Source organism: Xyrauchen texanus, chromosome 10 (assembly GCF_025860055.1).
Source record: "Xyrauchen texanus isolate HMW12.3.18 chromosome 10, RBS_HiC_50CHRs, whole genome shotgun sequence".
Lineage (NCBI taxonomy): Eukaryota > Metazoa > Chordata > Actinopteri > Cypriniformes > Catostomidae > Xyrauchen > Xyrauchen texanus.
Genome location: NC_068285.1, coordinates 33,075,606 through 33,099,540, shown reverse-complemented (window position 1 = coordinate 33,099,540; position 23,935 = coordinate 33,075,606). Strand labels below are relative to the sequence as shown.

Here is a 23,935-nt window from a genome sequence, read left to right as displayed (position 1 = left end):
AATGTTCACCTTTCTTTGCGATCCTTTTCATTTATTCACAATCCTGTTGTTGTACAGGTGGCGGCAAACAAATCTTGACAAAAAAGGAACCATTTCATACAGGTGTCAAATGAGAGCACACACCTATTATGCAAACAACTTGCCGTGATTCGTTGACAATAATGCCAGTCAAGTTGGCAGAGAAAGGGAGCACCTATGAGGCCATGCGCACTGAGTGAGAGAAACAGAGAAAGACAGAATTTAAGAGGAACGAGATCAGTGGGGGTACGACACAGAAACCTGAGAGAAGTGCCTGCCCCTTACACTATCCACTTACTGAGGCATTTGTCTCAGCTGAGCTGATATGCTAACACAGGCAGGTGAAATGCAGGAAGCACAAACCTATCTCTCCATCAGTCCGTCTGAATGACCCATAGAGCCCAGGTCTGAATGAACCTGTCAAGGATTGAATTTTACTATTTTGAGTGTAACGAAAAGCTTTGAGTGGCTTTATAGGCAGTTGTAAATTATTTTGTGTGTGTGTCGTATTGTCTGCTTTCTCGTCTCTCTGTGTGTGTGTGTGTGTGTGTGTGTGTGTGTGTGTGTGTGTGTGTGTGTGTGTGTGTGTGTGTAGAAGAGATATCCTCTTCTACACCTATTGTTTTACCTCTCCAGTAGTTTAGCACAAAGGGGAGGTATTGAATGATGATTGTCAGTTGAATGACAGGCTTTGTGATTGTTAATGTCAAGATTGTGCTTGCCATGATTTATTTGTGTCGATATCTACAGTACAGGTGGGGAGTCAATGGGCACCTACCCTGGTAAAGGTTCTCAGGATTATCCGGGGTGCTTTAAGGTGGTCTGAATGTCTGATGAATCTGCTAACAAGTCTTATAATTAAAGAAATATTGTTGTGCTAGTAGCACTATATTTTCAGAAAACTGACAATATGTTTTGTATTGTGTGGTACAGAAACATAACAGTGAATGGTATATGTATAGTATGGTACAGTGAATGTAAAAAAATCATGCAAAATCGTTTTTTCTCACAAATTGCCCAATTTACTGTGTATATTATGTAAAAATATAAAAAATAGGGTATTATTTTGAGTTAGTACTATGAATAAATAAGCATACTGTATATTAGTAGCCTACATACTGCATATGTAATGCATACAGTTTGTGTAAATATGAATCAATATCTAAATCTTAAATATAAATGTTAAATCTATCATTTCTTTATATGTTGAAATGAAATCTGTATATTACTGTATTTATTGTGTCAATATACTTCTTGTATATTATTTTGTGTAAATACTGTATTTATTTTATACACACACACACACACACACACACACACAACAACAACAACGCCATTCACCACTAAGTGGTGGTGACGCTTGTGCCAGGCTATGTGCAGGTTTAGGCCACGTGAAGTTTCGAACGCCCGCTGGCAGGAGGTCACAGGACAGATCCAACAGGTGACACGGGTCAACTGATTGAGATGACTGGCTGATGCACCACCTGTTCCCCCTAATGTGCCAACTTGCTGTGCTTTAGCCACCCGGCTCTGCTCGTTGTTGTAAGCATCGCTCCTGGAAGGTGACTGCCTCCAACTGGCCAGCAGCATCCTTCACAAGCCTCCTCAAAGAGGCCGATCTTGGCACCGCTGGTACCAGTCATCGGCAAGTCCACACAGCTCCACATCCTCCTGTACCACATCACTCCATCTCTTCTCCAGCCCGTGCTGGGTTAAACCCAGGATGGATCTTAGGCAGGCCAGCCTAAATGTTTCTAACCGGCGAAGATGTTCCATTAGGGGGGTCCACGTTTCGCAAGCATAGAGAACGGAGGGAATGACCTTGGCCGAGAATACCTGAAGCTTCGTGCGGAGTGACAAACCGGGTAGCTTCCACACAGTGTTACGCAACCGATGAAAAGATAATGCAGCTCGACTGATTCGGAGTGAGACCTCTGCTGTAAAACCGGAGCTGGTCATAAGCACACTGCGCAGGTATGGAAAACACTCCACTCTCTCCACAACTGCCCCATCACCAATTGGGAGCTGTGGGGGTGGAGTGTCCGATGGTACATAATACCCAGGCAGGTGCTTAGTTTTGGTTGGGCTGATGGTAAGGCCCCATCTCTTAGTGACAAGCTCCAGGTTCATCAGCAGCGCCTCCAACTCCTCCTCTGAGTGAGCAGCAATCACCAGATTATCAGCATACATAATATGGTTGAGCAATAGGGAGCCATCCCTTGACCTCACCCGGGCATCGATCAACCTCCCATTATATCTGTACCAGATGGAAATTCCTCCAGGACAGCCATCGAAGGCTTCACGAACCACGTGGTCGAAATAGAAAATGAAATAATGTGGGAGCCAGAGGACATCCCTGTCACATTCCAAGGTGAACAGGGAATGGCTCCGACTCCCGGTCGTGTAGTTTTACCCGGGCCTGATCGTGAAGGTCCTTAATGATCACGAGCAGCGGGTCTGGGACTCCGAAAGCACGAAGAACAACCCAGAGCCCACGCCTACTGATGGTATCATAGGCCTTGACCAGGTCAATAAAGCAGAGATGTAGGTCTTGCTGGAATTCCATACACCTCTGCTGTAGCAGACGGACAGAGAATATGGCATCTGTGCAAGACTGCCCTTTCCTGAAACCACATACAGTATATATTTTATATATATATATATATATATATATACATACATACATACATACATACATACATATACACACACACACACTGTAAATAACATGTCCATATATAATCCATTTATACTGTATAGTGTAAATATGAATCTAAATATAATTAATCTAAAATTTGTTAAAATGTAAAACTAAATCTGTTGAACTAAATTCATTGAGTTATCATTAAAGTAAATAATTACTATACAGCGTAAAGAAGAGAAATGAAAGATTAAATCACTTAAGACTCCTTCAAATTGTACTGTACATGCTGTAAAATCTATTAATTTTATACATAACAATCAGTAAAATGATGTAATATTGGCTTCTATATATATATACCATATTTCTCTGGTTGTCTCCTTTCATATTTTCTCAACTATATCATTATAGCTAAAGATAACATTGTTTTAAAAGTTTGTCCACTATTTATGTATTTTTTGCTAAATTTGACACAATTGGACCATTTTTTTTAAAGATTCTTTATTTTACATTTAGTACCCCATAATATATGGTACTGTATACTTTGCTATCCCCCCCATATAAATATTGTTTTTCCCTTGCTGAATAAGCTAGTTTTGTCTCATTATGTTAAATAATGGAATGAATAGACTGTAATATTGCTGTGGAATCAGGCAAGGTCCCTCAGCACAGGGCCTGTGTACAGTAATTTTAATTTCTCAACATTAAAAACACAGTGATGAACGTAACTGCCTAACCTGGTTTGAATAGTTACAGTGTGTGTGGCCTGGTTTTGCATGAGGGAAATTCCCTTTTGCCAGGAACTCTGACTCCAGTGTTCGGGAAATCGGTTTGAAAACATTATTTTTGCAATTCTATTTGATGACACTAGTAGCACTGAAATTACACACTTTAGATTTTAATTTGTAGCTGTTTATGGTCTGTGCGTGTGTGTGTGTGTGTGTGTGTGTGTGTGTGTGTGTGTGTGTGTGTGTGTGTGTGTGTGTGTTTGAAGAACACACACATTCTTTCACATTGGGTGGCTCCAGCCATCTGGTGTTGTCTGACATGAGCTCATTGCTTCTTCTCTATTGAACAGTGAAATAACAGAGCTGCTGTAGTAATGATATCATCACCTACCTCTCGCTCACACACCCACAGGACTGACCTTGAATTAATCTTGCTACTGAGCATGCTCAATGCAGGACTGTCTCTCTGTGTGCGTGTGTGTGCACTGGATTCTGCAGGTTGAGAAGGAAGGAAGGCTTTCAACCTGGAGTCCTCTGATGCGCAAACACGCACCTGCTGCTGAATTCCTTGTTTCCTCTTTGTCTGGTGAGAAAAGAGAGAGTGTCTGGGTGGCTCTTCCATATGTAGAAGAAAAGGATCATGATTACTCCATGTGTAATGCATGCACAAACATATGGTGTACCTTAAGATAGTGGTATTAGGCATTCATGCATCATTATATTTTTATGTGTGGATGGCTTGGTTTTGGCATAAAGAAATGCAATAGGTTTAGTGAAGCATGTATCATGGATTTAAAAAATGAATACACCGTTTCAATTGCATTCCCTTTTGGTACATGTATAGTGACAGGAATTTATGTCACATAGAACAAGTTTTTGGTACAGATCTGTGTTTCCGTAACAGACAGATAAGAAATGTACTTTCTGTGCTCTGCAGGCACAGATTTCAGGTTGGTCCCTTCACCCCTGTTTCTCCTCATCTTCTCTGTTTTCTACCCTACCTATCTTATTCTGTTCTCTGTGCTCTCTTAACCCCTCTAACTGAGCTCGTCTACAAGGATTGGCTTACTGCTTGTCCTTTATCTGTTCATGGGAACTTTACACGCTGTACTGTGCTGTGTAACACACACACACACACACACACACACACACACACACACACACACACACACACACACACACACACACACACTTCTCTATTCTAAAATGTATTTTGTGGAGCAGACTCTGAAAATATGAGCTTGTTTTAGGAACAACAAACAGGTATATGGAGCATGGGTCCAGTTTGTGTGTGTGAGAGTGCTTGCACGATTGTGTTTTTTGCAGTACTGGCAATATCGGGTATCTAAGATGCATCTAAATTAGATTTCCCCTTCTGTCGCTCTCTCCACGTTGTGTCAGAGAAGCGACACTAGGGGTCTCTCTTGAGCGCCGATATTCACCTCTGAACTATGAAAAAAGGCCAATGAGAGTTGGCAACCAGTATTTGCATGTCCCGCCCCCGGACATACGGGTATTTAAGCGACGCAAATATGGGAGTTCATTCAGAAAATTTCTTCGGAGCCGATGGTCGTGTTTGCAGACTGCTGCGTTTTACACACCGAGTTCCTGCTATCCTCTGCTGCATGCTGTTGGATTCTACGGCGCACAACAGCTGCTTTCTCCTGTTTGCACGGCTGTGCACTTCCTGCCCCTGAGCGCATCGACAGTTGCAGATAAGAAAGATCTCTCACTAATTCTTTCATTCATAAAAGAGTGATTTTATTTAAAAGAGTAATTTCCTCTAAAAGAGCAAAAACACAGCGGCGTTGAACGCCCTTTTAAGGACGCCGTCTTTATAAAGATGCCTTTCCGCCTCTGTGTTGTTCCTGGATGCGTAGAGTACTCTCTGCTTCCGACGGCCACAGGCGTTGTCTCGTGTGTCTGGGCAGTGATCACACTGAGGCTGCGTTTGTGGATGGTTCATGTTCTCATTGCGCAGAACATGACCATGACAACGTTAGGTCGCGGCTTGCTTACAACCGTAAGCAAGCCACTCCAGCTCGCCCGCGTCGCTCCTTCTTCCCATGGGATTGAGGACGATGCGGCTGGCGATGGAGGCGATCCGGGATGGCAGCGGGTGCAGCTCCGCCGGTACGCCTCGGAACACCCGCGCCCCGGCACGCTCGTTGACTCCTGTCCCCGCTCGAGGTGGCGGTGACTCGCCTCACAGCCAGTCTGCCTACCCTCTTGCGATGGAAGCAGATGAGTTCGCCGTGACATCGGAGGGCGTGGGCTCTGATGCTGAGGGCTCCTCTGGGCTGCCGCCTTCGGGCTTGTACGCCCAGGAGGAGGCCGACGCACAGATGTCCGATATGCTTTCCCGGGCAGCCAACAGCGTGGGCCTGGATTGGAACCCTCCATCCTCCCCACAGCCATCATGGCTGGACGATTGGTTCTTGGGCGTGGGGCGCCGCTCACAGCCTCACCCCCCCGGTTCCTTTCTTCCGGAGGTGCATGATGAGCTGACGTCTTCGTGGAGAGCACCCCTCTCCACTCGTCGCACCGCCACCTGCTCATCCGCCCTCGCCACCCTCGACGGCGGAGCGCGCCACGGGTACACGGAGATCCCCCAGGTGGATAGAGCTGTTGCGCTCCACTTATGTCCCGGAAGCACTACCACCTGGCGGGGCCGCCCATACTCCCTTCCCGGTCCTGTAGAGCAACATCCTCGCTCACCGTGAAAGCCTACAGCGCTACCGGACGCGCCGCTTCCGCCCTGCATGCCATGGCTCTCCTGCAGGTCCACCAAGCCAAGGCACTTCGCAACATGCACGGGGGTGGCCCTGATCCCGACACGCTGCAGGAACTGCGCTCAGCGACCGACCTCGCCCTGAGAGCAACGAAGGTCACAGCGCAGGCACTCGATCAGGTTGAGATGCGTGAAGCTGACAAGACTCGCTTCCTCAATGCCCCTGTCTCCCAGTTCGGCCTCTTCGGCGACACCGTTGAGGACTTTGCCCAGCAGTTCTCCCTGGTGAAGAAGCAGACGGAGGCCATTTCGCACATCATGCCGCACCGCAAGCTTGCCGCCACGGCCCAGGCCCCACCTGCTCGCCGAGGGCGTCCTCCCGCGGCCAGAAGACCTTCTGCTCCGCCCCAACCTGGGCCCAGCTCTCAGCCCCGGCGTCGAGCAAACCACAGGAAGCGTACGCCCCCTGCCTCACGGACCCCTTCGAGGACCCGGAAGGCTCCCAAGCGTCCCTGAGACAGCGGACCCAGAGGACGAGAAGTTAGCTCCGGAGGTGGTAAGACCACTCCGTCCCCCGGTGGAGGGCCGGGAGGAGAATCTTTTGTTTTTTCATTTGCCGCACCCCCTGATGGGGGCTGCGGTACCCAAATTCTCAATAAAAGAGCTATTTCCTTTACCTCTGGGTCACATGGCCCGCAAATGCCATTCTCACGGCAATTTGCTTTCAGGTCTCAACAGTCTCGGCGCCCAGGATGCAGTGCTTCCGCCCTCAGCCCCACGACTGTTCCTCGGCCGGCCGGTTCAGACGAGTCCAGAGGACGCCAGCATCAGACCTCCTCCTCAGTCACGAACCCGCCCCCTGCCGGGTGCGCGGAACAAGGTAAGTGCTTTGAGTTTATTCTCAGCACCAGAGCCTCGGGACGCCACAGCGCCTCCGACGCCGCGTTACCTGTTCCGCGACCGCTGCGAAGCCCGCCAGGTACGTCCAAAATACTCGTCCCCTTGGTGCCCCTAGCACGGAGCTTAGAGGCATGGCTTTCACTGCCCAGCTCGTCACGGTGGCTGCACCAGACCATCCGACTCGGTTACGCAATTCAGTTTGCCAGGTCTCCGCCCCCCTTCGTGGGCGTTCGTTCCTCCGCAGTGCACGGCGAACATGCCCACTCCCTGCGCGAGGAAATCGCCTCCCTTCTAATCAAGGACGCGATAGAGCCTGTTCCTCCGACCGAAACGAAGAAGGGTTTCTACAGCCCTTACTTCGTTGTACCCAAGAAAGGCGGTGGCATACAACCGATCTTGGACCTGCGAGTTTTCAATCGGACCTTGTCCAAACTCCCGATCAAAATGCTTACCCAGAAACAAATTCTATCTGGCGTCTGGCATCTAGATTGGTTCGCAGCGGTAGACCTGAAGGACGCGTTCGTCCACGTCTCAGTTCGCCCTCGACATCGACCCTTTCTACGGTACGCGTTCGACGGCCAGGCGTATCAGTACAAGGTCCTCCCCTTCGGCCTGTCTCTGTCCCCTCGCGTCTTCACGAAGGCCGGTGGAACCGAGGCCCGCTGCGCTGGCACATCAACTGCCTAGAGCTGCTGGCCGTTTTTCTTGCCCTGAAGAAATTTCTTCCATTGATTCGTGGCAAGCATGTCCTAGTCAGGACAGACAGCACCACGGTGGTGGCCTACATAAACCGCCAAGGCGGAGTACGCTCCCTCCACATGTCACAGCTCACCCGTCGTCTCCTCCTTTGGAGTCAGCAGCGACTGGAGTCACTGCGCGCCACTCACATCCCCGGCAACCTCAATGTGATAGTGGACACGCTGTCAAGGCAAAACTTGCCCGGCGGAGAGTGGAGGCTCCACCCCCAATCGGTCCAGCTGATTTGGGACAGGTTCGGCAAGGTCCAGGTAGACCTGTTTGCCTCCCAGGAAACATCCCACTCTCTGCTCTGGTATGCCCTCACAGAGGCTCCCCTTGGGACAGATGCTCTGGCGCACAGCTGGCCCACGGGGCTGCGCAAGTACGCTTTTCCCCAGTGAGCCTTCTTGCACAGGTGCTATGCAAGGTCAGGGAGGACAAGGAGCAAGTCACTCTGGTGGCCCCCTACTGGCCCAACTGGACGTGGTTTTCGGATCTCACGCTCCTCATGACAGCCCCTCCCTGGCGAAATCCCCTGAGGAAGGACCTTCTTTCTCAGGGACGGGGCACGCTCTGGCATCCGCATCCAGACCTCTGGAATCTCCACGTCTGGTCCCTGGACGGGACGCGGAGGATCTAGCCGGCCTACCTTCGGCCGTCATAGACGCTATTAACCAAGCCAGAGCCCCTTCGACCAGGCATATTTACGCCCTGAAGTGGCGTCTGTTCACGGACTAGTGTTCTTCCCGAGCCGAAGACCCGCAGAAGTGCGCAGTTAGGTCAGTGCTCGTGTTTCTTCAGGAGAGGCTGGAGAGGAGGCTTTCCCCCCTCCACCCTCAAGGTGTATGTTGCCGCTATCGCGGCCCACCACGACACGGTAGACGGCAAGTCTCTTGGTAAGCACGACTTAATCGTCAGGTTCCTAAAAGGTGCCTGGAGGATGACTCCCTCCCGGCCTAACCTGTTTCCCTCCTGGGATCTCTCGGTCGTCCTTATGGGACTCCGGAGACCCCCCTTCGAGCCGCTTGACTCAGTTGAACTCAGGGCCCTCTCTCTCAAGACCGCCCTGCTGATCGCGCTCGTTTCATCAAGAGGGTCGGGGACCTGCATGCGTTCTCTGTTAGCGACGCTTGCCTGGAGTTCGGTCCGGCGGACACTTTTGTGATCCTAAGACCCCGACCGGGCTACGTGCCCAAGGTTCCTACCACACCCTTCAGGGATCAGGTGGTGAACCTGCAAGCACTGCCCCGGGAGGAGGCAGACCCAGCCCTTTCACTGCTGTGTCCAGTACGTGCCTTACGTATTTACCTGGACCACACACAGAGCACCAGACGCTCTGAGCAGCTCTTCGTCTGCTTTGGGGGACAGCAGAAAGCGAATGCTGTCTCCAAGCAGAGACTCGCCCACTGGGTTGTCGACGCCATTTCCCTGGCTTATCACACCCAGGCCGTGCCCCCCCCTTTGCGGGTCCAAGCCCACTCCACCAGGAGTGTTGCGTCCTCGTGGGCACTGGCTAGGGGCATTGCCCTAGCAGACATTTGTAGAGCAGCGGGCTGGGCAACACCTAACACTTTTGCGAGATTCTACAATCTCCGAGTTGAGTCAGTATCGTACCGTGTTCTCTCAGGTACCGAGCCCGTGAGAACTTCGGTGGCACGTCCACGATCTGACCGGGTGAATCGCTTGCACCCAGCCCTTCCCCTAACCAGGGGAAACAGTGCGCCTTCTTTCCCAGGAGATCCCAGGTTTGAGACACTGGTTGACTCCTCCCTAGCCCTCGTGGGTCGCAGTTCTGCGGAGGAACTCGCCGACCCAAACCACTGCGGGTACCACTAGCTACCCTGTACTGGTATAGGTGCCCCACAGGTAAGGCCTCCTGTTCGGACTCCCCCTGTGTGTAAAACCACGGTTCTGTCCCCTCACGAGAGTTGACTCAGTGTTTTCCTTAGGCAGTTACAGCTGCCTCGGGTGCCGTGCTGTATGCTTCCCCCTCTGCGAGGCTGGATCTACCACCAGCACTACTGTTCCGCATAAGACCTAAGTATAGGCCATGCGATGTATTTGCCACTCAAAATTTGCCTCCCTCCCAGGTAGGTGTGGCCTCCGCAGGGTCTTCTCCACCCTAATAAGGGCTAAGACCCCTTCCCTCAATGCGTGTAAGGGCCCCGGCCGTAGTTGCTCTATGCGAGAAACATAGAGAGAAAAGAGGCCCAGCCAGGCTGGCCCGCTCCCATGTTGGCGGCCGTCACCTTGTTCCCCCCTCCAGGGTAACGATAAGGAATCCTGATGGCTTAAATGGGGCATTGGGGAAGGGTACGTGCAGCCTGATACAGTTGGTCGTTCTGCACGTAGGAATACCTGCTCACTCCTGTATCAGCTGATCACGTACACGGCTCAGTGCATGGCTCTTTTTAAGTGGACCCCTAGTGTCGCTTCTCTGACACAACGTGGAGAGAGCGACAGAAGGGGAACGTCTAAGTTACGTATGTAACCTCCGTTCCCCGATGGAGGGAACGAGATGTTGTGTCTCCCCTGCCACGTCGCTGAGCCGAGCCCCTGTTGTGGCCGGACCATTTCTGGCTCCTCAGAAAAATCCTGAATGAACTCCCGTATTTGCGCCGCTTAAATACCCGTATGTCCGGGGCGGGACATGCAAATACTGGTTGCCAACTCTCATTGGCCTTTTTTCATAGTTCAGAGGTGAATATCGGCGCTCAAGAGAGACCCCTAGTGTCGCTTCTCTGACACAACGTCTCGTTCCCTACATCGGGGTATGGAGGTTACATACGTAACCTAGACGATTTTCCTCCAGTTTGTTGAATTTCTCCATGTGATAGAAGGTGGATACTGATCAGGGCTTGTGATTGCAAAGCAGCATTATAATGAGATGTGAATCTTTAAATGGTAAATGTAACACCAATACATTTGCATCGTGAACCCCCTGTACAACAGACAATGAGGGAATCACAATTGCTCCCTTTTCAAAATAGGGATAAATAACTAGTTGAGTGATTTGCCCATGCAAAACACACCATCATTATGCAAGGGTGTTACCAGGGCATTGTTATGAGGTTGTTATGGTGTTAAAATGTTGCTATGTGGTTGCTAGAGTGTTCTGGGAGGTTGCTAGGTGATGGCTGTCTGGCCTAAGTCAAAAGAGCCTAACCCCCAAGGTATTGATATTCTAGTCCCTATACAGTATATTGCTTTGGTTACTCCTTCAATGTAATTCTTGGGGATTTATAAAAAATGTTTGGTATTGTATCATCTTCCAGTACAAAATCGGATCGATTTTAGTTATCGTCCATGTCTGCTACATAAAGAGTGAGTGCGATGAGTTAAATGCTGAAGTTTAATACTTGGAATACTTTGGAGGTTGGTAAAATCCCTAACCCTAAGTAAGAGCATATAATAGTAATCATGATGCTTGCCTTACAAGCGCTATAGTAATAGTAAGAGCTGTTCTGCTGAAATGTGTACAGTAACACTTTCACATTAATCAGAGTTAAGAAGGTCAGATTCTGTGCAGTGATATCAGTTTGACCCATGTAATCGGATCCCTGTCGTGTTCAGACAAAGATCTGGTGAGTAAAACTGGAGAATGTATGGCAATTTCTTTTCAAATCTGCTGGCAAAAATCATTTGGAATTGAGAAAGGGTGTTCCACTTTCTATATCAAATTTATATGTTTCTTGTCTTAGTTCCTTTAATTAATTTTAGTCATAGGAAGAATCAAACGTCTCGTGTTGGTGCTCTCAGACGCTCAAACGTACTTTAAACTTTTTTTAGACTCTTTGTAAAGTGTGAAACAGTGTTGCCGTGAGGTGATAAGGGATTGCTATGTTACAGTGGTTTGAAAGAACTTCTGTGGGAACATGCTAAAGAAAGTACATCAGGTTTGAAAACACATTTTTGTGGGGGCCACAAAAGCATGAACAAAATCAGCTGCTACTTAGAGGTTTGTAGTACTTGGTCAGTTGATCAATTGTGTTACTTTTATTACATTAAAATAAATTATAATCACAATGAATAGTTATTGGTTAAATTGAAAGATTTAGTGCCTAAAAATGATGCCAGGTTCAGAAATTAACCAGGGCTCTTGGCATTTGATATAATTCATATCTGTCTATCTAGTTAGTGCAGAAATTACACTGACCTTTATCTGGACATTGTTGTTAAATGTGGAACTAATATAAAGTGCTGTTTCGTTAAAATCTCTAAAAAGCATTAATCACAAAGAAATCAGTCCAATATCTCAAATAATTCAAATAGAAATCTAAATACATCAAAATACAGTGACAGACAGCAGTGATTATCATGTAACACAGGAAACAGCAAATTGTTTAAAATGTATTTTAGTAGAGCATTCATAGTAGAGCGTGTCATTGATCTGCTTGAGAATTTGTTTCAATCAATTATTTATATTGTTTTTAAATAAATGTATGGCAAGCTGTGTTTTATATGGTTCAGAAAATCGCTCATAAAGGGAAAAAATAGCCTTAGACAATCAATTCCAGGGAGCATATATTGCCCTCTAAAACCCCTCAAAAAATTACTCTGGCACATGCATGCCACCTTAATCACTGACCTGATCTATCCTGTCAGTCTTGTTTACTCAACACAGAAACAGCCTTGGATAGACCTCCCACAGCTGATAGTAACTTTGAGGGAAATTACATTCAGGGAAACGTTTAAAGAAGCTGGCACTGTGAGCCTTGTCTCAAAAATAGCTTGCAAGAGTCATGCCATTGCTGTTTATGACTTGTGGCCACAGCCGCAACCACGTGACACATCAGGACAGAAAAAAAGAGAAGAGTTAACATGATAGGAATAGCTTTTAGAAAGGGTGCCTTTTTTTTCTTGCACGCTGTAACAAGTGAAACAATCTTATGCAAACACTGAAACGAGATTTCGTTTTAACCCCAGATTTCTGCAAATTCTAAATAGATTCAGTGCAATTAGTATCATGCTTGGTTACTTATTGACATACAGCACCTGGTGTAATAATTGTCTCACTGTAGTAACACGGATATCCTCAGGACTCTGGGTTTGACTGATCATTCACAATGAGCTTGTAAGAAAGGCTCTGAAGCTGATCCGAATTGTGGAATAGATACATGTGGTCTTCTGCTGTTGTAGCCCATTCGCCTCAAGGTTCGACATGTTGTGTATTCTGAGATGTTATTCTGCTCACTACAATTGTGTTTTGTGGTTATCGGAGTTATCGTAGCCTTTCTGTCAGCTCGAACCAGTCAGGCCATTCTCTCTCATCAACAAGGCATTTCCGTCTGCAGAACTGCCGTTCACCGGATGTTTTTTTGTTTTTGGCACAAATCTGAGTAAATTCTATAGACTGTTATGAATCTCAGGAGATCAGAAAATACTGAAAACACAGAAATACTCAAACCAGCCCATCTGACACCAACGATCCTGCCACAGTCGAAATCACATTTTTCCCCATTCTGATGGTTGATGTGAACGTTAACTGAAGCTCCTGACCCGTATCTGCATGATTTTACTTTCAGCATTACACTGCTACCACACGATTGGCTGATTAGATAATTGCATGAATAAGTAGGCGTACAGGTGTTCCTAAGAAAGTGGTCGATAAGTATATTTCCAAGTGACACAAAGTGAAAAACTGGGAGTCAAAGCAAAGCGCCATGTTTTGATGCCACAGCGTAGTTTGTATGTCTAGAGATTTGTGTGAAATGTCTACAGCGCTCATGCCTTCAATCTCTGTTGCGTTCAGGATTCTCACTCGTTCCCTACCTCATTCACATGTTCACACATCCCACTATCTGTCTTCACTCTCAGACTCCTGAAGCACTAATGGCTGTTGTCACAAGTTTTGCTGCACCAACACGCTGTTACCATCTGCCTGGTCTCTCTCTTGCGCGCTCTCTTGCTCATCAATGATGCTTTATCAGCACGCCTGCCAAAATATAATGTTGCCAAAGCAGTACAGAGTATAATTAATCTGCAGAATAGGGTACTTGAAATGTGTACTTGTTAAGCATTGCAAAGAAAGCATGAAATGACATTGACATGAAACCATGATCTGTCCTCTTCATCATTTGCTCCAAAATTTAAACAGTAAAAGTGGATCTACTTCTTAGTTGCAACACAAATGCTACATAAGCTCTGGGTATGTCACTTGGAAATGCTGCTATGTAATCCTCTGAAGGCAACAGTTTATCTCACACATTGTACCCCAGAGATACATTATGCATGGCTTTCTTCTGTAGCTGCAATCTGTGATGTGGAGTTCTTTTTGGGCCTATTTATCTATTTGTCTGTCTGTCTGTTCGTCCCTCCGTCTGTCCATCCGTGAGATTAAATGAACACACATTTTACACTATATGTAATCTAAATTCTCAGAAAAATAGAAAATGATTATTCTAAAATTATTCTACCTAAGGCTGTGATACAGCAGGGTACTACCATCTCTATTTATTGGCCAAGCCGGCACAGTCTGGGAGTGAGAGGATTCGATGTCATTCGTATTATGCCTTATGGAATACGGCAGGTGGTTACTGAAAAAAAAAACAATACATCCTGAATGAACTCTCAGACTCAAATTTGAAAGCACAGAGACACATCTTTATTTAAACACTCATTATACACCCACACTTCCTCCATTGTGTTGTCTTGTTACTCCGTTTCCATAATGGTATGTTCTGTGTTGTGTGTATCCAAAGGGTGTGGAGCGTGTTGCAAAATGACAGAGATGCAGAAGTATGAGTGTGACTATAGTAAACCCACCTGAGTGCAGCTGTACGTCGGGCGTTTTGATTCAGGCTTATGTGGATCATGTTCATTTATCGCTATAACGCTCCTTACACTGCCTAAGGACAGAGACGAGAGTAAAAGGGTAGGAATATTATACTGTATTTTATTATTGAGTAATGTGTGTGTGTGTGTGTGTGTGTGTGTGTGTGTGTGTGTGTGTGCTCTGCAGGCAGTGCTGCAGGCCTGCACTGAGTATATATGCTGAGTTGGGATTGTAACAACCTCAATGGTCCGCAGCACACTCTGAAACACTGGAGGGAGATAGGAAAAGCTGAATGAGGCATGATGACAACACCCCCCCCCCATATATAACCCCCCACACACACACACACACACACAAATATCACGGGGACATTCTTTGAGGAGACAGTGTGATATGGTATATTAATGACTATATAAATATCATTGATTTGAAAAAGCATGTTGAATTGCAATAAAAAAAAAATGCATTAACATTGCTTGCAATTTTTGAGCTGCAATTTAACATGGTTATATGTTTAAGCTGTGAATGTTTCTGAAACTGACAACATTTTGCACAAAATTCTATGACTAAAAATGAACTAAACTAAATATTCATCTTAGACAAATTTCAGTTCAAGCTTGTATTTCCAACTGAATTTATACCACTGAAATATACCTGTCAAATAATAAATATGGCATTTAATAATAACAATATCTTGGAGCTGAACTTTGGAAGGTGAATATTTATTATTTGAATTTAATGATGAAATTTGGTGCAAAATATTTTCAGTTGAAATAGTAACAGCTTAAATATATAACAACATAAATTGCAGCCCCTAAAACAGCAAACACTGTTAATGCAGTGTTTATTTTTTGCAATTACAAAAATGTTTCATACATTTTTGGAACAAATACATTCGTCATTAATATACTTTTAGACTGTGACTCCCAAAATTGTTAGAAAATTTTGAAAATAATTACGAAAATAATTAAGAGTACAAAACTAAAATATTACTACATTTGAGATCAACTAGTGCCTTCATTGCACTATGCTTGGCTGATTACCCTGTCAATTCGAAAATGCCCGTTGCTCTCAACAGGTCACAAATTAGTAGTATTCCTAAAAGGTGAAGGCTGAAATAATAAGTCTAGGGCTGAAATAATAAGTTAATCATTTAGATTTTTGTTGTCGAATAGTCGTTTGATCTCATATAACGTAAAATTAGATCCCATTAATGATGGCACGCGAGAGCAGCACTGCAGTTCACACCTGACTGAGGAGAGGAAAAAAAACAGCTCACAGTCCAGATGAACTCTAAACTTTCCAAACAGCTTCAGATGATGTAGATCACAAAGTATGAGGGAATTATAATGCAAAAATACCAATAAATAAATACAGATGAACTCTTGTTGTGAAATAAGTGGAGCCGGAGCTCTTTAAAGGAAACACCCCTGCATTACATCTTTAATGTATTATTTATCTTTATTAAAGTTCAATTAATGAGGAAGCAGATCATGTAAATAACTACAAACTCCGAAATTGGCATTTCTTTGTCCAGTCAGCTCCTCTTCTATGAGTTGCTTGAATGTCCCGATCTAAGGTGGAGAGATTGAAACTGCATCCGGCTGATCCCATTCTGTCGTGGGTCACTCATCTCTCGAGTGCGAACACTTAATGCAGCTAGATTATAACGTGATGATTGGTGACTTATTGAATCATTATATATGTCACTGTGCATTTCTTATCGTGAAGACAATTGGCAATATGCAGCTTTGTTAAGAAGAGAGAGCTTTTTTTGTGAGTTAAAGATGGATTGAAGTGAACAGAAATGTGAGAGAGTCTTCACCCCATTATACACAGCAACAAAATACGTTTTTGTTTTTGTTATTGCTTGTTTTTCAATAAAAATATCTAAAACTCCATTTAAAACAAAATACATTTTTGTAGCAGCTATACTGCAGAAGACATTTTTTTTATCTGAGAATGTTGAATATAATATTAATAATATATTTTAAAAATATCTAAAAATTCAGCTTATAAGATATTTATACTTGCTTTTAGAGAATAGATCTTGAATATAAGTATACTTTGTCTTTACTGCACTTGCAGAAGATGAACAAATGAATTAATACACTTTTATACAAAATACACTTACTGTATATTTAAGATACATTCTCTTAAAGCAAATCTAAATATCTTATATGTTGCTTCAAGTAAATTAATCTTGTTTAGACCATTTTAAATGGAAAACAAGACAAAAACATTTGTTAACAATAGGAGTTTTTGCAGTGAATTTCTTTACTGTATTAAACTTAGGGATTTTTTCCCTTTAATTCAGTGAATGTCATTTAGAGGTATTTTTAAAAGATGATTTTCTCCTCTTTATTGTTAGTAAGCATGTGTAATATAAACATTTAGGCTGAGCACAAGATGAATAATCAGTTAAGAACTAATGATTAATCGTTGAAATAATCAACGAATAGTCGAATAATCGTTCTAATAATCGTTAGATTAATCGATTATCAAAATAATCCTTAGTTGCAACCATAGTTGTAACCAATAAAAGCTACATGAAATATATTTTGTTCTGCTTTATTGCAGTTATTATTTTTGTATATTTTTAATATATTTTTTAACAATCTATAAATGTAAGATTTTTATATAAAAATATACATAATAAATTGTATGTTAAAATAAACTTACAAAAATGTAAACTTACAAAAATTTGTAATTGGACTACAAATCAAAAACACAGACATTTGCCTTGTCATTTCAGTAATCCATTACACTCCACTATCGCACATGCAAAATTATGCCTTCAAATGTGACATTTGTTTATGTCACATTTTACTACTTGTGTAGTGACATTATCTGCTTGCTGTGTCCTGCTCACCATCAACTCATCCCCTGATTGGTGGAGCAATAATACAGGTCTGCCTAGCAACAGGGCTGTTGTTTACCAAACAACACAGCTGGCTCTGAAAGCTGCATTTTCACGTAAAACACCTTTTTCCCAGGTGTGCCACTCAGCCACTGAGAAACCACATGGGGCAAGATGTCCCATAATAAAAAAAAAATTCTTACTTTTTCTAAAAGAAATTCTTCTCCATTTCGTTCTGCTTTCTAAAGTCTGGTTGGAAATTATGAATAATAATTTTATTTCTACTGACAACCATAGTTATTAATTGAAAGAAATAAAAACATACCTACGTGTATATATGTTACAATAGATTATTTTTCAGGTCCTTAGCATCAAAAGATTTGAGGGAATAAAATCAGAAAATCATGAAAATAGAGAAACATATGCTCACATATTCACGGAGAAAGAGGAATAAAATGTTATACTGGAAAAAAAGGCCTGTGAAACACTCGATATGAGCTCATTTTGAGGGTAATTAACTGAGACTTCAGACATAAAAATTTGTACTTTGTGAGCTGAGCCTCTTTTTTCCCTGTCTGTTTCTCGCTGTCTCTTTCACTCACTCTGTTTTTCAGCTCAGACAGCTCTACTATGCCAAGGGCTCCTCTAACAAATCAGGGGCTTTTAGAGTAAAAGCTCTCCTCCAATAAAATGTCATAGGCCGCTTAGTGTGCGTGGTGAAGCATAGCAATTCATCACACTCTCGCTGCTGTTTTGTTAAAGTCCAAATGTGTTCTGAACATCCCAGTGTTTTGTTAAGTATTAATGTGACAAAGGTGGGGTTCTGCAACAGGATTTTCTTAAGTATACCATTGCCTCGTCCACAAAAGATAAGTTCTTAAATAGCTGCCCTTAAGTTAACCTGGAGAGATGGAACTTTTTACGAAATTGATGTCTATGCACTTATCCCTTTTGAATGAATTGAAGCTCATATATATGGTGTAATGTCATTATTATAAAGCTGCTAGATCAAAGTGCAGTATACTTATGAAAGTATTCAGCTTGCCATCTGTCATCTTCTTAATGGTATCGCCGATTCAAGTCATTTTGACTGCACTCATGACTCCTTTGAAGTTCTGGTGGTGTGATGCTGCAAAAGCCACGACCTTATGTTTGTTTTGTGTGTGTGTGACTTTGGTGAGTTTACGAGGACAGCAGTGCTATTCTTGGCTACTGGGGGAAGTTTTGGCCCCCCGGCGCATGGGAAAAGTGTTTTTGACAGGAGTTGCAGTGGCATTCCATTGTGCCTAAGTCTCTCTCCCCCTCAACACATAAAACTGTGTCCTTTCACACTGGGATCTCAGTGGAGCGCTTTCTAGAGAGAGAGAGATAGAATTAATAAATTACTATTATAAACACAAAAGCACCTCGCAATCACACGTCTACGTTTTCGGCCATCACCGCACCCGTTTATACACGTTTACTTGTCAAAGCTTTTTCACTCGTTCTCTTAAAGAAATAGTTCACTCAAAAATGACAGTTCTGTCATTCTATCTATCCAAACCTGCATTCATTTTGTACCTTTTTTTAATGAATATTCTGGTCCGCCTTTTCAATACAATAGTGTCTCACATTAAAGCTTAAAAAAAGGACCTAAATGTACATGTGTGTTATATTCCAAGACTTCTGAAGGCATTGTGAGAAACAGCCTGATTTTGGTAATTTTTCAGGGAAAATCTTGACGTCTTGACTTGAAATATGATGCATAGACTACTTTTAGGTCCTTTTTTGACTCACTATCAACTGCCAGTGTCTTCTGCGCCACTAGAATGCCCAAACAGATTTCCTGAAACTCCCCCTGATTGTCATTGGTCAGAGAGAGACAGATAGCTGCGCCCCAAACTCATGCCATTAGTTGAGCCAATGTTGCTATATCAGGCAGGTTGGGATGCTCAAACAATGTTTTGAAATTGCAACAGAGCCACATTGTTTACACTCTAAGAGGAACTCAACCTAAAAATGATTTACTTATACTGCCATACAAAAGCAAAACATTGTATTAATTTTGTCAAAATCAGAATTAGATCTCGTAGAGTATCTGTCCTGTGACAGACAGGTTTGGCTCAGCTATACTCAGATTTAGAGTAAAGAAGGTGTGAAATTGTTATATTCCACATTTGGTTGGACATTCAAAAAAATATTTAAGAAATGTTTTCAGTTTCAGTGTTGGCGTCATTTGGCTTTGTGTGGCAGAAGATTTGTCTCTGCATTTTAAGCTGAGATAGGAGAAAGCATTGTAGTGTCGAAAAATGTACTTGCTTCATCTTTAATTTAAAACATTGTATAACGGAATATATGAATAACTGTATAAACAGTTTCGAATGGCTGCTCAAGGCTCTTGCAGTATCTAGTATTACTCATACTCATCCTCAGACTGCTGTCATAAACATTTCTCTCAGTACATTGGCCCTCATTTACTTGAACCGCTTGGAAGTCAAAGGTTCTGGAACATTGAAAGGAGGTCAAAGGAATAAACATTGAGCTCTCAGACATGATGGGAAATGACCCTCCTCTGAAACCAAAGGAAGTAAGGTGATAGAAGAAAAGTTAAAAATATGAACTCAAAACTTTCTTCACTTTCAGACTGAAAATGTGTCCAAAATCAGATGTCATGAAATGGCAGGGGTTACGGTGGAGTTACGGATTTATTCTCTCATCATTTACTCACCCTCATTCTATAAGTCCTTTTTTAATTAAATGTTGATCTGTTTCTCACCCACACATATCATATTACTTCTGAAGACATGGAATAAACCACTGGAGTTCAACGTTTTGGTCACCATTCACTTACATTGTATGGACCTACAGAGCTGCTATATTCTTCTTAAAATCTTAATTTGTGCTCTAGGGAAGAAAGAAAGTCATCCACATCTGGAATAGCATTAGGATGAGTAAATGATTGCTCAGATGCACAGGTAGATGACTAAACCTGCTGGGCATTACTGCCTGCCGTACCTCCGCAGGTGCCTTCAGTTGCCAGCTACGGGGTCATCAGCCGAGATCCACCTATCACGGATGTTTCGCCCTATTAATCACCCCCCCATGAGCAGACCAACCCCACAACAAAGGCCTCCTCTCTGTTAAAAAAAAAACACAAGCTATAAATCTCTGCCTACCACCCGTCCAAATGATTAGAGAATTTTCCTTTTTGGGTGAACTATTCCTTTTATTTCTCACCTGGTGTGTGGCATATACATTTTCTCCATATTATCCATATCTTTGTCCAAATTCATATTTATTGTCTGAATCCTTACAAAAGTATTAGGCTACATCAGAGCAAACCAGCCAAAAAACTGGAATTATTCCCTCTTGGCTTGTACTTGTGGCTTTTTACTTAAGGATACACTAATAATGCACACTCTAATAATAAAGTTATTTTTAATACACATATAAACACGCTCATCCTTCATCTAAACAACCTCTTACACTAAATGGATTTTAAAGGCTAGGAGCACAAATGTTTGTGTTTGCTATTTTAATCCAAGTTTCCTTACTGGTACTTTAAGCTCTGTCTCAATCAAACAAGCATTGCTCTTATTCTAAGCTGGAGCTGGTCATATGTCTGGGGACAGATTAGGTCAAGAGGTCTGACTCCTGTGCAAACAGTTTGAATTCAATACGTGCATTCAGACCCCAGACAGAATGGATTTGGCCCAGGACACTGAACATTGTTTTTACAAGGATTAACATTCTATCAAACGAGACATAAATGCTGATGTTATCTTTATAACTCTAGTTACATGTTAAATTAAGCCTCATGCAAGACTGTTAGTGGATACAGAAGCCCCAATGGTTTTTGGCTGCAGCTTGTTCTGAACAAACCAATTATGTTATATTATACATCCAAACAAGTTCCAAGAGGCAAGGTAATTGATGCTATGTGTGAAAGGTGACTGGGTGACCCTGTGTGGGTTTAGATGAGCTCAGGGCAGCTTTGAGGTCAGGCACCTGATGCAAAAGACACAAGTCATGTGCTCTGTCATGTTACGAGTTGCGTGACAAACTCCTTCCCTGCTTAAGTTAACCCTGACATGTTACTGAGTGCATGTTTTGTTAGGGTAGAAACATACAGGTTCATGATGGTTATTTAAAACATCATCTTACTTTGTAAACAAAGTCAAGGTGAAGGGAAGGCAAGTGATGAATGTGATGTGGCAAAATAAGTTTCCAAGAAATGTTTCTTCTTTATTCTTCCATTAAAACACAGGTCACTTAAAGGCAATGTCAAACCTGCAGTATTGAGTGTCTGTTTGACATTGAATGCAGTTTTGTTTAACTGATTAGTACTCTGTGACAAATAATCAGCAATGCCTTGCTTTGCAACCAACATCAAAGGCCAAAAATAAAATATTCTGTCATCATTTACACAAAAGGTGTTCCTCAGTCCCCATTCACTTTACTTGTTTCGAAAAATAGCAGCGTCGTTGTTCTTCAAAAAGTTATTCTTTTGTGTTACATGGAAAGTCATATGGGTTCGGACCGACATGAAGGTGAGTAAATGACCACAGAGTTTTTATTTGTGGGTGAACTATCCATTTAAGGGGGGAATTCATAGAGAATGAATTGCGGCAGCTGATACTATGGTTTTAGCACCTTATTCACTAAAGGAATTATGCAAATCAGGTAACAGAGTAAACATGCTCAAAAAAATATCTAACGCTATTTGCACAGTGTAATTCCCCTAGATTGTGAAGGATGCAGCATACTACCACGAGATGACTTGCACAGCATCACTTTGCAATTGAATCAGCTCTTGAAAATACAGAAAATGCGCCCAATAACACCATTCTGTATAAATGCCAAGTCATAATGCTCTTCGTCCTCATTTAATCAGCATTGGTTGAATTACTGCTGCCGTGTTTACTAGAAAATGTTCAAAAGCATATCTTTTAAATAAAATTCCATTTACTGCATGCATTTCACAAGTACCACACCAATTGCAGCAGGCAAACAGCACTGAGTTTCATGAATAAAGCTAAATCTATAGTGAGTCTAATTTACATACTATAGAAAGGAGATGTGTTTGCGTTTAAAAGAATGACAATGTAATTTAAATGTAGCACCTTGTTAAACTTGTGGGTGTTTGGTCAACATGATCACACAGGAACTCGGCTTGTTGCTAAAGAATTTTCCAGTACCCTTACATCGACCCGCTTGCTGAGATCCCGACAAGCGGGATCCCCTATCTATCAGACGTCTTTGCATTAATAGCAGTGGCGGATTTAGGCATGGGCGACAGGTGGCATCTTGCGGGTGGGCGGCACGAGGCGGCGCAATTACTGTGCCGCCCGGCGCAAAAATATCTAGCATGATTTGTTTGCAGATGCCTCTTGGTTTCATATTTTGTTGTCTAATGCAATGACATTTATGCATAGTTTTTGGAGCCCCTGTCCGGTTTCTGTCCCAGGCTTGGTCTGCACAGGACATGTTGAGCCTGTGTTGTTACTGCCCTTTGCAGCAGTGTCCTCAAACTGACCCTTCAGTCTGTTTGGCCGGCACTGGAGTCAAACAAGGCCACGCCAAGCACAATTGCACTTCGTCACATTCCATTTTGCCACATTGAGAAGCACCCCTTCCCCTCATAGTTCTGCAGTCCTGCTCTCGCAGGTACATAAAGACTTCTTTTCGGCATGGTTCACAGTGTATGAATGGCTTTGGACAGGGCTTCACGCTGTGCTTTGTTTTTAATTGTATGTGTATGTTCATTGGAGGTCAGTTTTTTTCATTCTAAAGTTCTGTCTGTGTGATACAGCTGTAAGTGGAATTGTGGAGGTGGTCTTCTTATCAGTACAGTCATGATAATGCTCTGAGGTTTGTGCTGCTTTGCTGCATGCTGTGACATTGTGTGGTGCTCTTTTATACAAAAGGACAATGTTTGGAGTGTGTCTGTTGAGGTGCATTGAAGCAGAATGCTCTAACAGTGGTCCAGCCATCCAGCTGTATGTACATTTCCATAGGTGTACATACATTGTTTTCATGGACACACTAAAATGAGCGAGAGGTGTTTGTTTTTTATTGTCTGGTTAAAGGCTTGAGGTGCCACTATGATAAAAGTACCATCAACAGCAGTTACGTAAAGAATTGATCTTAAAATAGAAATGCATTCTCTACTACAGTGGTTAGAACAAGTGCTACTACATGCTGAGTTTTGGTGCTCAAGTGGAAAAAGTGAGCTTGAGTCTAGGGCTGGGTCACAGTGGTTGACTAGTTGAACTAGCTGCCCAACAACTGACTAGTCAACTAGAGAGGTCAACATTTTCTTTTACTTTTTTTCAGTTTTCATATTTTTAGCAGCAACACTTTGGCATTCTGACAGAGTGCTGTGCTTTAGATAATAGACAGTTTACACAGTAAAACCCTCTTGAAAAAATTAGCATCTTTAAATTAGTCCCCTTTTAAACAACACAGCCATAGACATTCATACGGACATAGGATTGCCAACCATCCTGTATTAGCCTTTATGTCCAATATTTTGGCCTAAATGGCAACATCCTGCACAGTGAAA

General features: G+C 43.3%; 1 protein-coding gene across 3 annotated transcripts in view; it reads left to right on the top strand.

The window, feature by feature from the left end:
• Positions 1 to 23,935, top strand: part of atxn1a (ataxin 1a) — a 126,473-nt gene that overhangs the window by 79,526 nt on the left and 23,012 nt on the right. Inside the window, exon 1 of one of the 3 annotated variants that reach the window (XM_052135428.1) lies at positions 14,536 to 14,630. The exons of the other annotated variants lie outside the window; for them this stretch is intronic. The gene's annotated coding sequence lies outside the window, so the exon portion shown is untranslated. Of the gene's footprint in view, positions 1 to 14,535; positions 14,631 to 23,935 lie in introns of those variants that run through there. 3 annotated transcript variants of the gene reach the window in all.